The following is a 15,453-nucleotide window of genomic DNA, read 5'->3' as shown; positions in this document are numbered from 1 at the left end:
GTACACGCTTACGTGTGCCGTGCATGGTTAATCGCGCGACGAAGAAAGGGTTGACCGCCTACGCGCTAGCATTCTCGCCGCGGAATGACAAACGAGTGCTCTAGAATTTAGTTCGCAGAAAAATTATAAGTACTTACTGTTGCTCCGTGTCTCGCGTTGCGGAGTATTTTACCCGTTTATTGAATTCTTCGTAAACACGGAGCACTTCGTTACGAAGTGGGTCAAAATTTCTTCGCCTTCTTTCATTATCTCTTAGAATCGTGTATTTCAATTTGCCCAGCAAAGGATTCTGATAGAATTCTAAAAAGTTACATCGTCCAACGCGTCTAGAGCACGGTTGCATGCCGGTGAACGTTCCGCAGCTCCCACAGGCCACAAGCAACGAACCACCGAAGCAAGACACCGGTGGGCCGTACAAGCGTCGTGGCGACGAGGCGCCAGTTGAGAATAAAAAACTCAGCTCGGTAATTCGGTCCGTCTCGGTGTCCGCTGCCGATCCGGCACCTTCATTTCCCACGTCGTGGTCGCGTATAAGCGTTTGCTCACCGGTGCTCACGGGGGTGGTGGTAAGGGTGAAAAGGGAACGGCGACGATGAACGGTGGACACGGAGAGAAATACGCGCGGTGGAAGGTGGAGAACGAGGCGGAGGAGGTGATTTGGTATACGGGGCAACGCGACGAGAAAGAGAAAGGGGAAAAGGAGGAAAGAGGGGACTGAACGGAGGTCGCGGAGGCGGCGTGCGGCTCGCTGGCAAAGAGGGTGGTGGGGCCGGGATACAAGGGAGCGAGGAGGGCCCTCTGGGGCCAGCGGCGTGGCGGCCTGGAGGGCCCCGGAGTGCTCGGTGCTGCTATAAGAGTGCAATTAAAATGCCGCGCTAGCGCCACTCAACGGCAACCGCCGATAAATAAACGCGACTACCGCCGTACGACCAGGCGAATAAGTGTGCAGGAGGACTGTTCCGCAGCCAACCAGCCAGTCAGAGGTGCTGGCTGCCAGCCTCCTCCGCAAAATCCTCTCTCCCGTGTCTCTCTCACTTCCTCTTTCTTCGCCACCTTCCTTCGTTTCGCTTTCCCTCCGGTTGCTTTCTCGTTCTCTCCGACGTCGTCGCGATGCCTACCACCTCAGTGCCTGCTCCTCTCTCCACCACAGCCACCTCCTTCTCTTCCTCCACCTCCACCTCCACCTCCTGCCGTTGATGTTCCTCTTCTTTCTCGTTCGCTCGCACGCTCGCGTACGCGCGCACACACGCGCGTACCTCGTAGCAGACAGACATTCTGCCTTCTGCCTCTGGCGCTCACAATAAAAAGGTGGAGACGTCGAGCCTGTGCGGCCATGTTCCTCATCCCCCTTGTGCCATGGTCTTCGTAACCTCCCCCCTCCTTCCCCCTTCCGCCCGCCACCGTCACCCCGTCGTTGCGTTCCTGGCCGCTGCTGCTTTGCTTCTGGCCACCCTCGCACTGGAAAAAAGCTCGTAACGTATAGCCGCGATCTAATTGTTGGAATTATTGTCCCGGCCGTGCCGTAAGAAAACCACCGGCGAAGGCGACGATGTTTGAAAGGGCTGCCAGCGCCCGGGGTTGAAGCGAACGTTGACTGCCTCGCGTCGCATTCAACACGACTGCGGATACTTTTGGCGTGAAAGTGGTACACGAAATCTAGTCGATCCTTGGATGCTTTTATTTCGGTATCGACGTGAAAATCTCGGTTGACATCTTTGACGGTACACGCTGTTTCTCGATAATTAATTTGTAAATTTCATCCTACGTGTATAATAGCAGACACGAAGAATAATTTTTCAATCGTAACGAACTCGAGTTGTAAGAATCGCGCGCGAAAGATCGTTCTCTGCGTCAGATGGTTTTTTAGCATAATCGTCGAAAGCATGGTCGAGGCACGTCGAGAAAATGTCGGACACGGTGGTGAGGACGGGGGCAACGCGGAATTATCTCGATAGCGGTCGCGAAAGCTCGAAACGCGGGCTATTGTTCTGCCAAGACGGCCAGCTTTCTGGTTTCTCGCTATCGCTCTATGAAAGAGTGCGGTAATTGCTGCGCTCGTTACCGTTCCTGCCGATGCGGCGCAATCGACCACCCTCCTGACAGTAAGATAATAAGTGGTTTTCCTTTCGAAGCGAGGCGTACGCTCATAACCGGGGCCATTGTGCACTCGTCTGCTGTGAGAGTAGCCTTTTCGTGGCGCGGTCGCGCGCGCGCGCGCGCTCGCTCACGTGCACGTGAACCGATTGTAAAGCATCGTCGAAACGCGGTGGGATAATTAAGCGGAGCGTTACCGAGTATTCCATCTAATTGGTCGGTTGGCACCGCAGGCGAAGTTTTCATCTCGCAACTCCGTGGAATCGAACATTATCTAAACGCAAACGAAAATATTCGACGCTTTGCGATTACAGTGATTTTTCTTATTTCGTCAGTTTCTAGAAGAGGAAGACGAAACTATCGATACGCAGGGTCAAGCGAGGATATTTACGAGTTTGTATTTCACCCTCTCCTCATCTTTTAACACCACGTTCGAAGATACAAGTACAGATACGTGTTTGTATAAATACTTCCACGAATAGCTCACAAAGTATATCTTCGACGAATTGCTCATCCAAATAGTCGCGTTCAGATAGAGCGATTCAAACACACGATCGAGGGTATCTAGTTACCAGTCGGAGATCCGTAGCAAACACAGAGGCGTCGTGGAGTAAGCAGAATCTCGGGGACGTTTGCACCCTCTTCGTGGCGTGAGAAGATATCGAGAGAGAGAGAGAGAGAGAGAGAGAGAGAGGAACGGAAACGGGGCCGCGGCTCGAGGGCGCGGAGATATTTACGAGGCAATAATTTAACCGCCACTTAGCCGGCTATTAATTTCGGGAATCGCTGAGAAAGGAAGACGTTATAAGAACACGATCGGTGGACGCGAGAGTCAAGGGTTCCTCTCGCACGAATCCACCGACGAAAGATATATCGTTGTCGACTCGACAACGACCGCGTTCATAACCTCTCCCCCACCTCTCCCTCCCCCAACCCTTCTCTCATCCACCACGGTAGAACCTTTTACGAAAAGGCGTCGCGTCGCGCAATCTTTATTGCCACACCGTCATAAAATTCATAGTCGACTTTCGGTCCTCAGGTCCGTCGATTAATTACAAATCCGAGCCGGGTTTCTTGGCCGTGTCAACCAGAATTTTTACGAGCGGACACAGAGACCGGAGAGTGTTCGAGGCAGTCAGGAAGGAGAGCACATCGCGACAGATTGATTGGAGCACGACCGATGCCGTGTTTGCCGGATGGATTCCAATTATGCCGTACTATTTGCGAAGCACTCCCTCGTCCGGCGCGATGATTTCATATCGGCCTGGTGGACGGGCTCTGCTGCCTCTGCCACGTCTGTCCGATATGCGATATTAATACGACTGACCCCCCGACCTTTGGTCTCCTTCCCCCTTTCTCTCTGTTTCCCGCGTTTCGTCGTTTCTTTCCTCTTTGTTCCTCTTCCGCAATTTCCCTCCTGTATACCTATTCCGCCACTTTGACCAAGCCGCGTGGAGGCCCGGTATCGCGTTATTGTATTCGGTCGCGGTAGCCATGCGAATCGCCCTGCGGTTAACCCTTTGATTCCCACATTTTTCACGATCAACGATCATCTCCTGATTTCGTTGTGAAGCTCCGTGTATGGGACCTCTCGAGGATATTTGAAAGCAGTGTTTCGATGTAGCTTCGAATAAAGGAATTTCCACTACCACTATGCAAAGCTGGAAGTAAAAGCTTCTGTCAAACTTTTATTCGATCCATGCACCTATTTCTATGATCGTATCGGATCTGTCAGAAATAATCAGTTAGATACGCGTGAGTTCCAGGGAACTATCTTTTCGGTTCAGCATAGTGATTATATTTCAAATTACAAGCTTCTTGTTCGTCTTGACAGATCGAGGTAATACCCGAACAGGTACAGTTTGCTTCGCCAAAAGCTGGGGGCCAAGAGGCCGAGTGGGGTGTTTAATAAGTGTAAGCCAGCAATTAAGGGTTCAACGAGTGTTCTCGACGGGGAAGGCCACAGAATCACGGCCCATTTAATGCGACTTAATGTACGATGGAAGATAAGGCGGGCACGAAGAAGATCGCCGCGAAGAGGAAGACTAGGGGCCGGGAAGCGCATTAGAATACATTCGTTTGATAAATCGCGCGGTTCGTACGTGTTCGCCGATTAGACTCCTCTTCCTCGTATTATCGCGAATCTACCTGTGCGCTTCGAGGGAGCGAATCCTTTTTTCTCTTCTCTGTTGCTCTTCCCTTCTTTTCTCTTCTCTTAGCTCCTTCCTCTTCTTCTGGCTCTCGAGGCGTTCCGGAATAGAAATGTTACACCGTGGTCCGATTATGGTTGAAAGGGACTTTATGCGAACGCGTTCGTAATGCGCGGCGAGATAACAGGATTTACCACGAGTATCCGTTGATGCATCATGCCATGGAACACGTGAGAAAACTCGCTGTTGGCTCTCCGCGGGTGAAGGATCATCAATTAAATTAACACCGATTACCAGGAAATGATAAGGATAACCACGGGAAAACGGTTAGAAACTCTACCCGCGATGTTTGCGTCTAATTTTAGCCCGTTTATCCGCGACCACGATGGAAACGTGGAAAATTAATCCGTTAAGAGGCAACGTCGCCTTAGCGTAACATTTTGTTTGCGATATTTTTTCGAACGTTTTATACCATCGAATTCTATATTCCTCCATCGAAGAACACGCGTCTACATATATGTATATATAAATAATTTTAATCGGCAGTGTTCAAGAATGAAAGTTTGACAGGGCTCGACGGTTTACCGCGATATTGATGGACGTGTCGAGTGGAGAAACGCAGGGGTACATCTGCATCGTTGTTTCCAGATGAACCCACGCTGCGAGACGTATTCTTCTGGTGCCACGGCCAAATTTATCTCCTCCTGTCGGCGACAGAGGTCGAGGACTTTGGCGATACGTCCAGATCGACGAGCACTGCGAAAAATTTCGTTAGTTCGGTTCAACAACGATGAAAGTTATAATACAAATATACGAATACTTTCTCCTATTGTCAGACGCTATCGCGAAGAGAATTTCATCATGCGGTATATAAGTATGTGGAAAAATTCGTCGGAAGTCGACCGGAAACGGGGAAATCGCCGTCAGGGTGTGACGTTACGCGGTATGCCAGTCGGCCTTATGAAATATCGCGGCAATATACGTTTACCGTCGCGCGCCGTGTGGATTACCGCTTCGCTGGACGATATCTCATATCGGCCGCTGGACATCGTCGATATGCGACGAATGAGACCAGCTATGCCAGCCACGCAGGTTTCAGATGATCGCTCCACCGTATTATTGCTTGTACCTTCGCCTCTCTATATGATACCAATATTCTCAATAACGCTACCTAGTCCGTTGTACGGGACGCTTCATCGGGAACCCGGTCGAATACCGAACGCATAGTCGGTCGTTAACAATGGCCGAGGGATCTTTTCAGAATTTCCAAAATTCCTTTACGTTTGTCCAGAGAAATATCTCTTGACATTCTGTTTAGATCTGAAAGCGAAGTTCGACAGCTTATTTACTTTTCCTAATGTAAAAATTGTTTTCTATACAACAATTGGAAGCATGTGTTTTTTGTAGCCGATACCAGAAACCTAGAAAATTCTGAAGACGAGGAAATAATTACGCTTTAAATCGTGAACTTATTACACTGTCAAAGGTTCAATCTTTTCGACAACTTTCTAACTTTTCTTAATTTGCTAATTTACTTTCTACGATTTCAAAGTACAGCAACATCAAGTCTCTCGTAATAATCTGTACTTTTTACTTCGTATCCACTAAATAGCTTTCGTGTGAATAACCGTAAAACAGATCAGACTCCTATATATCGGCAGAAAATCAAACAGACCCTACAGAGGGATAGTTAACGAACCGTCACGACGTAAGTCCGTGTGACACGGTTTAACACCTTGGACGCATTCGTCGTTGGCAGACCGAGGCGGAGCAATAAAACACAGTAACCCCGTGAATAATCATAACGCGTTGTCGAGCCCATAAACTGCACAAAGGACGGTCGAGCCACCCTCCCTCTTGTCGTCGACGGTGGTCGCCTGTGCGGACGTGGACCCCTCGCGATCTCATCGAGGAATCGCGGGCGATACGCGCGTGTCTCGCTCATTACGGCCATTCGCTACACAGTGCACGGGCTACACGTTGTTTCACGATCATTCTCCGCACACATCGTCATCAGGACAGGAAAGAACACTTTGATCGGTCGACGTGGGGAAAGGGCGGGTTCCAGAGAGAAACTGCCTCATCTCGATCACGTACAAAGGGTAGATTTAACAAATGAGGAACGATGACGTCGAGAATATCTATTTTGGTCGATGGTTGTCTTGCTCCGAAATTTCTGCATTCCTCTCTTTTTGATAAAGAAGAAACGATAGAAGAGGCGATAGAATTGTATTTTGTGTGATATTCGATTTCGTTAATTTCGAGTGCGAATCTGTCAGGAAATATGTAGTCGGAAGGCCGAGTGGCCAAGATTATTCGAATAGTCGAGCGTGTATCATTTGTTTGATCGACGTTTACATCTTCTACTTTTTCGAGGGAAATTGCGAAGGGTGAGAATGTGATACGATACAATGATTGATGCAGAGAATAACAGGGAATTATTTACGATGTGAACGAAGCGAAAGGATTACCCGATTTTATAAAAATTTTCATTCGATTTGAATAGCGAGATTGAAAATTCTCTTCGAACAGTAGGTTGAAATATTTGATACGACGCAACGGAGCGACAACGTCGGGGAGCTACGAGAGTTTTCGACTACTGCTTACCACATCGAAATCCAAATACTAGCTACGTTTCGCAACGCTGCTTCCTGTTTCCTGGGCACGGCCTCGTGTACTAATGCAGAAACTTGTACTTCCTGTGTAATGCAACTTGATCGTTTTCGGGAACGTCAGCGAATTTCGCGGAACGCGGCGTCCCGTCGACACGAAACCGATTTTATAGCGAACTACGGCTCGCCTTCGTGAAATCGGCAGAGAAAAGATCGAATGTTCCATCCGTATAGCCGTCGGAAATACCATATCTGAACTTAATCATTTAGATTTATCACCATTTACGTTTATTTCTACCGATTCGTTTGAAGATTTATTAAAGCCTTTTTACACAAATGCTTAATCCTTCCACATTTGATGTTACTTCTATGTAACGTCGTGCTTTGATAAACTTCGTTTTCGACAGAGCTCCTATTAAATTTTAGCGCATTACGTCTTCTTTACAAAAATATAAGAGATATCGCGTGCGTATTATTAAAAATTGATAAAAACAAATATTTCTACTATCCAGAAAAGCATTGGTTTCGAAAGTTTTAAAACTTATTTTGCGAACGATTAAAATGTAACAGAAGACTACCGAAAACAATAAAATCCTCTTACCGTCTACAACATCACGCAATATCCTCGCATCTTATTTTTATCTTCTCTAAACGATCACATTCGAGAACCGTCAGAGTCGTATCATCGAGAACAGCAATTTTCCGTCGGATTATCATTGTGCATTGTGTAACAAGCCGATTTCACGGAATCGGAGCACGAGCTCGATCCACCGAACACGGTACACTTAATGTCTCGGGGGTGAAACGAGATCGGCCATCGGTGTCGCGGTAACACAGGGGACGCAGAGGACGCGGAGGCCGCGCCTTTTAATGCTCAGCCTTTGCTCCGAATTTATGTGCCGTCCTGTGCAGTTTAATTCGGATTAAACTTATACTGCAAGGAACGAATTAAAGGGATTTGCGATTGGACACGTTGTATATGGACGGTCGCCGTTCTATCGAGAGCGGAGGATCAGCAGGAGAGAAGGTGGATCCTGGCTGCGCTCGACGTCGCACCAGTCAATTTGATTTATCGGAACGACGCTTCGCCTCGCGTCGCGACGCCACTATCAGCATCTCTCCCGCTCCCTCGTACGCTGTATCGTCTCCATCCCCTCGTGTCCTCTTGCGATCGTATACCTACGGACGCAAGTGACACATCAGAGAAAATACGGTCGCACAAGCAATTGGCTAGATAAAATTCGTCGGTATTATTCCATCTCACTTAGTTAATGTCTTATAAAACGACTATAGATTCCCGAAATGAAATCAAGGCAAATAAAACCAACTACAGTTAAAAAATAGCAAACGTTTCGGAAAAGCAGAAGGTTTGTGAATGCAGGAACTTCTCCTTCTTTCCTTTAAGCCGTTGGAAAATTACAAAGGGTTTTCCAGAGGGGGTAAAGAGGGCGAAAGGAGGTTTCGCACGGTTGGTGTTACTTGCTGGTAGTCGGTACTCGCTGCTACCGGTGTATAACGCGTTTTAGAGATGACCCAGAACCGTGGAGGCGGGGCGAGCGTCGGCTGAGCGCGGATCAGCCGGATTAGCTCCTTACCCCCTTAGCTCGTGCCTATAACTGCTGATGAATACGGATTAAGCGAGCACTGGCTGTGCACCGAGTGCAAGGCTGCTGGTCTCGCGCGAGTCCAACCCCGATTTCCAACCCCCGAAGACGAACGAATACCGTCGAGCTTCTTCTTCTCCGTCGTCTCTTTCACCTCCGAACGAGGCAAGCACGTTAATCCCTTTTGCAGGACCAAACACTCCTTACTTCCAGATTAACTTCCACGACTGCTCGATTCCTGGCTTCTACTGCCTTCTACTTGTGCCGCTGCTACTGCGTCTAATTAATGCAAGAATCTCGCTCGCGGACACGCGGAGAGTTATTGCCGGCCAGCCAAATTGTTCGTCGCTACTGTTCTCGAGTCGCTGCATGTTACTAAATCACCGGGTGTCTACGGACCACAGCAAAGTGTAGATTCCTGAGCACGCGTTTCTTCATGCCGATTGTTGAAACTGCGGATCGTGTTCTTAAGAATTGGTTTTTCACATCGAATTCGAAAGGAATCGACGTTGCTTCGAACGGTGTAGAAATCACCTTTCCTAGCTGGAAAGCTATCTTTTTTGCAAGGTTGGTGTTTCGACATCGACGTTCTTATTCTTCTAATTGTATCGTTCTTTCGTGTTCTAATTAGGTCGAGAATTTTTTCCAGCTGAGAAAGCGTTCGAGAGAACACGTTTGCGAAAGAGCTCAAACGTAGGATCGAAGCATAACGCGCTTTCTTTCAAAGTTTTCCAGCGGACGACGTCGGTTTGAAGCCAAACTTTGCCTGGCTCGAACAAACACTGGGCGGGGTCCTTCGTGCCAGTGGCGAAAAAGGTTGTGACTGCGGTGGGCAGTGACCTGGACGCTTTATTTGGACGCTGGATTACTAATTATTTGCGGATAATCCTCTGAACCCCCGAGTAATTCTCGGATTCGGTGAACAATCCACGACGTTTGACGACGTCGGATTAACTTCTCAACGTGCTATCGATAAGTCTTCGGTAAACGTTCGAAATCTGTTTAGGATTTCGGCCGCTTTGACGTCCATGCACGTACTTTTTAAAAACTAATTTACTCTTCAACTGAAAACAAAATAACTGTTAAACACGGTTGAAAATTTGCTGTTAAAACGTGTAAAAAGTGCGCATCGTTAAATTTGACGAATTACAGCAAATTTTACGTGATCTCGTAACAAATATCTTTCTGACTCGGCCCTATTTTCCTTTATCAAGAATCCGCAACATCGTCAACGAGAGGTCGGCGTGGTGGATAGTAAAGAGGAATAAAAGCGCGGAGGTGGCTCGTGCATCCGGCACATCTTCTCGTCCGACCTGAGACCCCTCGATTCGAGCGGAGCGCAGCACTTCCCTCTTCTCCACCCCCTCGAATCCGGCTTCTCGTCCTGGTTCGCCACTTTCCACCATCCCTTGCCCCTCCGGTGAAGGCTCTTACCAGCGTAGGGACGAAATGAAACCCTCAATATCGGTGATTGCTGCCGAAAGACGCTTCTTTGCCTCCGCGGAGAACGCTTCGAGCGGAAAAAGGAGCCCGATTCCGCTTCCTATCGCGTTCCTCCGTCTCTCTGGCTCGCTCTGAAACGCTCACCTTCTCGTTCACCCCGCTCGGTCCGGCTCTTGCTCCTTCTTACGCGAAACGAAGGGATGTTGACTCGCTGCTCGGCTCCAACTTTTATGGAGATGCATCCCCTAATATATCCGGCAAGCCCCGCTTGCTCGCGCTTGTGTTTGACGAGCGTACTTCGCGAAGTATATTATCCGGCGAGACCTCTTTCTCCACCTCGTTTCTGCTTCCTCCTTATTCCTAGACTTTGTTTCCTTCTCCATCTCCTTTTTCTTCTCTTCCCGCCATCGTCTTGGCCGACTTTGGCTGCGACCAACCCCCGACCGCCCGCCTCCGTGCTCGCGAGTTCTCCTACTCCAGAGAATCACTCGAACGTGATTTCCGGCGAGGATAGGACGGTTTCTTTCGAGGGGGATGAGTCGCGCGACTTTGCTCGCGACGATCTTCCAGAGAGTTATTTCTTTGAGGGAGAGGCTATTATTCGAGAGGCGGAGGAACGATGAAAGTCGATTTGCCAGAGTTCAAAGAGACCTAGGAAATTGGCTATCGGTGGTTTTATTAGATCGTCGAGTTAAAGTAAATGTTGCTCGCTGCTTTCGGTGGACGTTGACGGGTTCTTGATGGGATCGATCTGGCTTCTCTACTTTTCAAATAATAAATTCATGAATTTTCATTGAATAAAGATGGTTCGGAGGATAGTTCTGCTTGTGGATAATCTTTGCTTCGTCATTGGACCACCAGCGCTGTAGCTTACTGGTTTTCGTTCTCATGGAGATGTTCGAAGAAAATTAACAGGATAGATCGAACGGTCTTTTTGCCTTCTGTCTCCATATAAATAACCCTAATCAGGAACCGCTCATTGGGTACGGTTAATGAGTCCTATTAAACCGTACATCCATCTATCCTCCGTTTTTTGCAATTCAAGTTAAATCTTGGCCGCATTTGACTCGAGGTTCAGGCAATTGATAGATTTAATTGGGATAAATGTTTGAAGAAATCCTCTTACACGGTGTTAAATTTTATTTACGATGAGATATTCGCTTATTTATTGACAATCGGCAGAAAATCCTGTTACTTTCGTTTCCTTTTAGGCCTACACCTTTCTTTCATTTCGCGGAAGGCTGACACCGACAAGGATAATTGCATTCCACGGTTGCAACGTTCGCGTGTATCCACGTAGCGACAGTCATTTAAAGGCGGGGTTCTTGCCGCTAACGAAGCACCGGTGTCCAACCAGATATAAGCCAGTTTAATACCCTTAAATGAAAACAATACGATGTCGGAGAGCGGATAATATTTCCGGCCATAAGTTAAGGCCAGTCACTTGGCCGAACCGACGCGACGGTCGAGAAAGCCGATGCCATGATACATACCATTCGACTTTCGGATCTTTAAACTCCGTACATTGTTTCTGTCGTTCTTGGAATCAGAAAATTCTCGTTCGATTGTGTATGAAGTTCACAGAGCAGAACAACGTATCGCGAACGACCTATCTTTTTAATTGTATTTGCGATTTCTCTAACCTTTTTGCCACGTCAAACGTCGATGCAAGATCGCTGTCATTACGCGAGGCAAACTGAAGCGGTGGCGTCGATGGGGCTGAAAAGTGGCCCGAAGGAGAGGGGCTTAACGGAGGAGGAATTCGTGAAGAGAGAGAGCAACAGGGGGAGAGAGTGTGGCGGGCCCCTGTACAGGATTTATGCGGGCCGGAGTTGGAGTCGGCGCTGGCGCCAGCGGCGGACGCTGCCGTTCCTCCGGGCCCGCGGATGCCGCAATAACTTGCATTGTGTACGCGAAGGGCTCCGCGTAGGAATCTAACCCGGCGGGCCCGCGGGTCAAGCCGGCAGAAGACAGCAAACGCCGGTGGAGAAGACAGGGACCGGCCGGGACATTATGCCGGAGGATACTTTTCTAGAAGGCCGGCTGCTGCTCTCTGTTCCGTTGTAATCGAGCCGCCTACTCTGCCTTCCTTCTTCCTCCATCTCCTCGTGGACCTTCTTCGATCGTCACGAGTTCCGTGTTTCGAGCTTCGAAGAGAGGCTTGATCCTCGGACTCGACAATTTTGGACCAATCGCAGGACGAAGTAAGTACATATTTGGTCGTTGTTGGTTTGTTTAGTTTGCGACTTTTCAATCGGAGCAAGAATTCGATATCTATATAGCATCGCTGGTACATCACGTACTTTCGGTAACGAAAGAAACGTGAAGCGGATGATAGGGTTTTAGGGTTGGGACACGAATTTGTTAAAGAACGACTGACAAAAAACCAGTTAATCATGGTCCAAAAATAACCAAGATGATCGAACTACGAAACAATCTAAAGCTCGTTAATATCACAATATTCTGCGTCAAAGTAATCCTGGTCCATAACGCGCGAAGGAGCAGAAACCGAGATACGGTGCGGCGGGGAGCACCTGCAGCGAACGATATCGTATTCGCGCGTGGCCAGCGCGGAGACCACACCATGAATGGAACCACGGATACGACGATCCAGTTCGGGCTGTAACGGCGAGCAGCACAGTGAGGCATCAGAGAGAGCAGCGGATCCCTTTTTGTGGGCCGCGTAGCCGCCGCGTTATTGTCCATCCGACGAAAAAGGATTTATCCGTTCGGGCATCTCGTCTCTTCCTTCTTCTCTCCACCTTTTCTCTTTCCAGCCCATTCTCTCCTACTGTACTTTGTCCCACCTTGAAGCGAGAGGCGCTGCTGCTGCATAATGTAACAACGGTTCTTCGCCTGGGCGAAACGTCAAAGCCAGTATGTTTCGCGAAGATTTAGAGAGGGTGGGGTTCCTCGGCTGATGAGTTATGAGCCGGACGGATCACCCCGCGCCCATTTCACCCTCTCCTCCCGTTTGTCTCTCTTACGCGTGGCCCTTGATCCACGCGATACCACCGGTCTCATTGTGTCGCTGGGTTAGCTACCTCTTCAACAACGAACAACGACCCGACACAGCGCCAACAAACGGGTCGGATCTCTACAGATTCCGGCTACTACCATCGTTTCTTCTCGCCTGCCACTGAATCGGTGCGGAGATTGCCACGGTTGATGAAGAGGTGCGCAGGAATCCGACCGGGCCAAGAAAGAAAGGAGGAGAGAAAGAAGAGAGAGAGAGTGAGAGAGAGGGGGGCAGAGGTAGAGGAAGGGAGTGACAGAGAGAAAGAAACGAAGCAGACGAGTTTTGGCCTATTGTGCCAGCACGATAATTCCAGTTGCACGCGATACCCCGGAGCTGAAATCCTAGAGGCATCGCGCGCGGATTCCATTCTTCGCCAGGAGCGTTCGTTCGGGTGGTCCTCGATCCGCGCGAGGTAGTTGAGCGCGAACGCAGCACGGTAGCTGGCTTGGCCGTTGCGCAGCTTCAGAACTAAGCCTAAGGACGCCTTATCTGACGCGTCATCTGCCTACCGACTTGACTCTATCTCTAACCCCGTCTTCCTCGTTTTCAAACCGGCCGGATGTTGCCTCTCTCGTCGGGGGAGGTAAGATGAGCGACGCGAAGAAGAGAGAAAGGGGAGGTGGCCACCAGTGGCTAGGGCCACCGCGTAGCGCGCTTCTAACAGCCGGCTAGTCGCGCCGCGAGATATCCAACAGATATACGAGCCACGGGGATCCCAGGATCCGAGATCATTACCGGCGATTGATTCCACTGCGTTCCTCTTAATGGCATGTCGCTTACGCGGAACGCGCGGCTCGTCGTATCGCGGAATCTCCGCTTAACAGGAGTCTCTTATTACCCGTGATTTTGCTAACCGAGGATTCACACACGCGTACCGCTATCCGAGCCTCTTCGTTGCTTCGCAATTGACTCGACTCGAGACCCTGGAATATCTTCATCGGCTAAGCGCATGCTAATCGCTGTTAGAGATTACGGTACGAGGAAATTGACTTCATATCCGCAAGCTGACACTTTCGAAAATAACGTCGAAATTCGACTGCGACACGGCCAGCAGAATAGGAAAGCTTCGACAACATCTGGGGGCCCGTTTGTTGCTCACTCGCCCGGAAGTCCAGCAACTCTGATCCTGATTTAGATTTCTCTGGTAATCTGGCCAGCCGCCGTTTCACCCTTGGCACGAACGTACGAGTTCCACGGGGGTTATACACGTTCGGTTCGCAGCATCAGCTCCTCGTAGACCCCCCAGTAGTCCGTGGCAACTTACTATTCCACGTAATACGCGCTCATATCTCAGGATTATAAGGCTGGCTGAGAGACAGCCCGTATTCCTGAGGGAATAGAACGAGACACGATGGGTGAAAAGAGACGGTGGTAGTCGGATGAACGGGGTTAAAAAGAAGGAGGAACGCATCTCGAAGAATGGTCCATTCCGGCGTGACTTCGAGAGACAAGAAAGAGCAAGCGTGACGTGGCTTTGCTGGCTTCTTCCGAGTCTCGTACCGAATGACGATATACCTTAAATCCGGCGACACACGGACCCAGCAGAAGCTACGCGGGTGAAACAGGGGGTGGCTTTCAGCGTGCAACGCGAGCATGTGTAATAAGGGCCGAAGAATTCGTCCGGATGGCGTCGACGGGAATGCCGACTATGGCGTCCTCGTTCGCTCGATAACCGAGCTTTCCAGGACGTCGCGATCGTTGCTTGCCATTGGCTTGGAACTTCTGAAAGGTTTTCTAAGGAAGAGATTTAACGACGGCTATTGATGACTTCGTAAACTTTACGTTCATAAACGAAACAAGTGTCAAGGTTTTATCTTTTGTTACCGAAGCTATAGTTTCTAGGAATATTTAATTAATTACCTTAGATTTTCTAAAAATTAATTAATTATAATTTAATAACGGTATAATCGTGCGATATCAAGTTGCGAAAACTTCCGTAGATTAGTAAATCTCGTCTGTCTGTAATAATTATTAGTGCGGTCTAGTTACATTTAAAGGTCAAAGGATACTATTGTGTAGCGATGGCGGGCCCTCGAGGAAGTCGTACAAAGTCGCAGAAAAGGGATTTCTATATATCTATATATATGAACACAATTTCGGATCAGGAACACGTACCGCTGGGGAAACTTGCTGTTTGTCCACTTCGTTCGGTCGGTCAGGATCCACGTACACACCATCAGGAAATTACTACTCGAAGTGTATGCCGGTGGAGGGCAGCGAAGGCACCGGGAAACACAGCTCACCGAGTTTAATTAACTTCGGACGGTTGTTTTCTGTCAATATTTTCGCTTGCTGCCGAGGTCGCGGTTTGCAACCTCCTCCTTACCACAGCGTCCACACGCGCCTTCGGGATCGATCTTCCTATTCGTCAGCTAGTTTTCGGCAAATTCCTTTTTATATATGACGTACCTCTTAACAATGCGGCTTTGAATCGATGCTACAAGCTGTTTTCTGCAACGAAACGATTCTCTCTGCGATATACGACGTTATTATGGCGATAATATGGCGTTTCACAAATAAGTACAACTCAG

At 48.9% G+C, this 15,453-nt stretch overlaps 1 protein-coding gene across 1 annotated transcript in view; it reads right to left on the bottom strand.

The window, feature by feature from the left end:
• LOC139995334 (uncharacterized) overlaps nt 1-2,526 on the bottom strand; it is a 307,852-nt gene extending 305,326 nt beyond the window's left edge. The window contains exon 1 of the mRNA XM_072018719.1: nt 2,522-2,526. The gene's annotated coding sequence lies outside the window, so the exon portion shown is untranslated. The remainder of the gene's footprint in view (nt 1-2,521) is intronic.
• Between the last annotated feature and the right edge of the window lie 12,927 nt (nt 2,527-15,453).

This window comes from Bombus fervidus, chromosome 2, assembly GCF_041682495.2.
Source record: "Bombus fervidus isolate BK054 chromosome 2, iyBomFerv1, whole genome shotgun sequence".
NCBI classification, from domain to species: Eukaryota; Metazoa; Arthropoda; class Insecta; order Hymenoptera; family Apidae; genus Bombus; species Bombus fervidus.
Note: the sequence above shows the minus strand (reverse complement) of the source record. Positions and strands in the feature narration are given on the sequence as shown.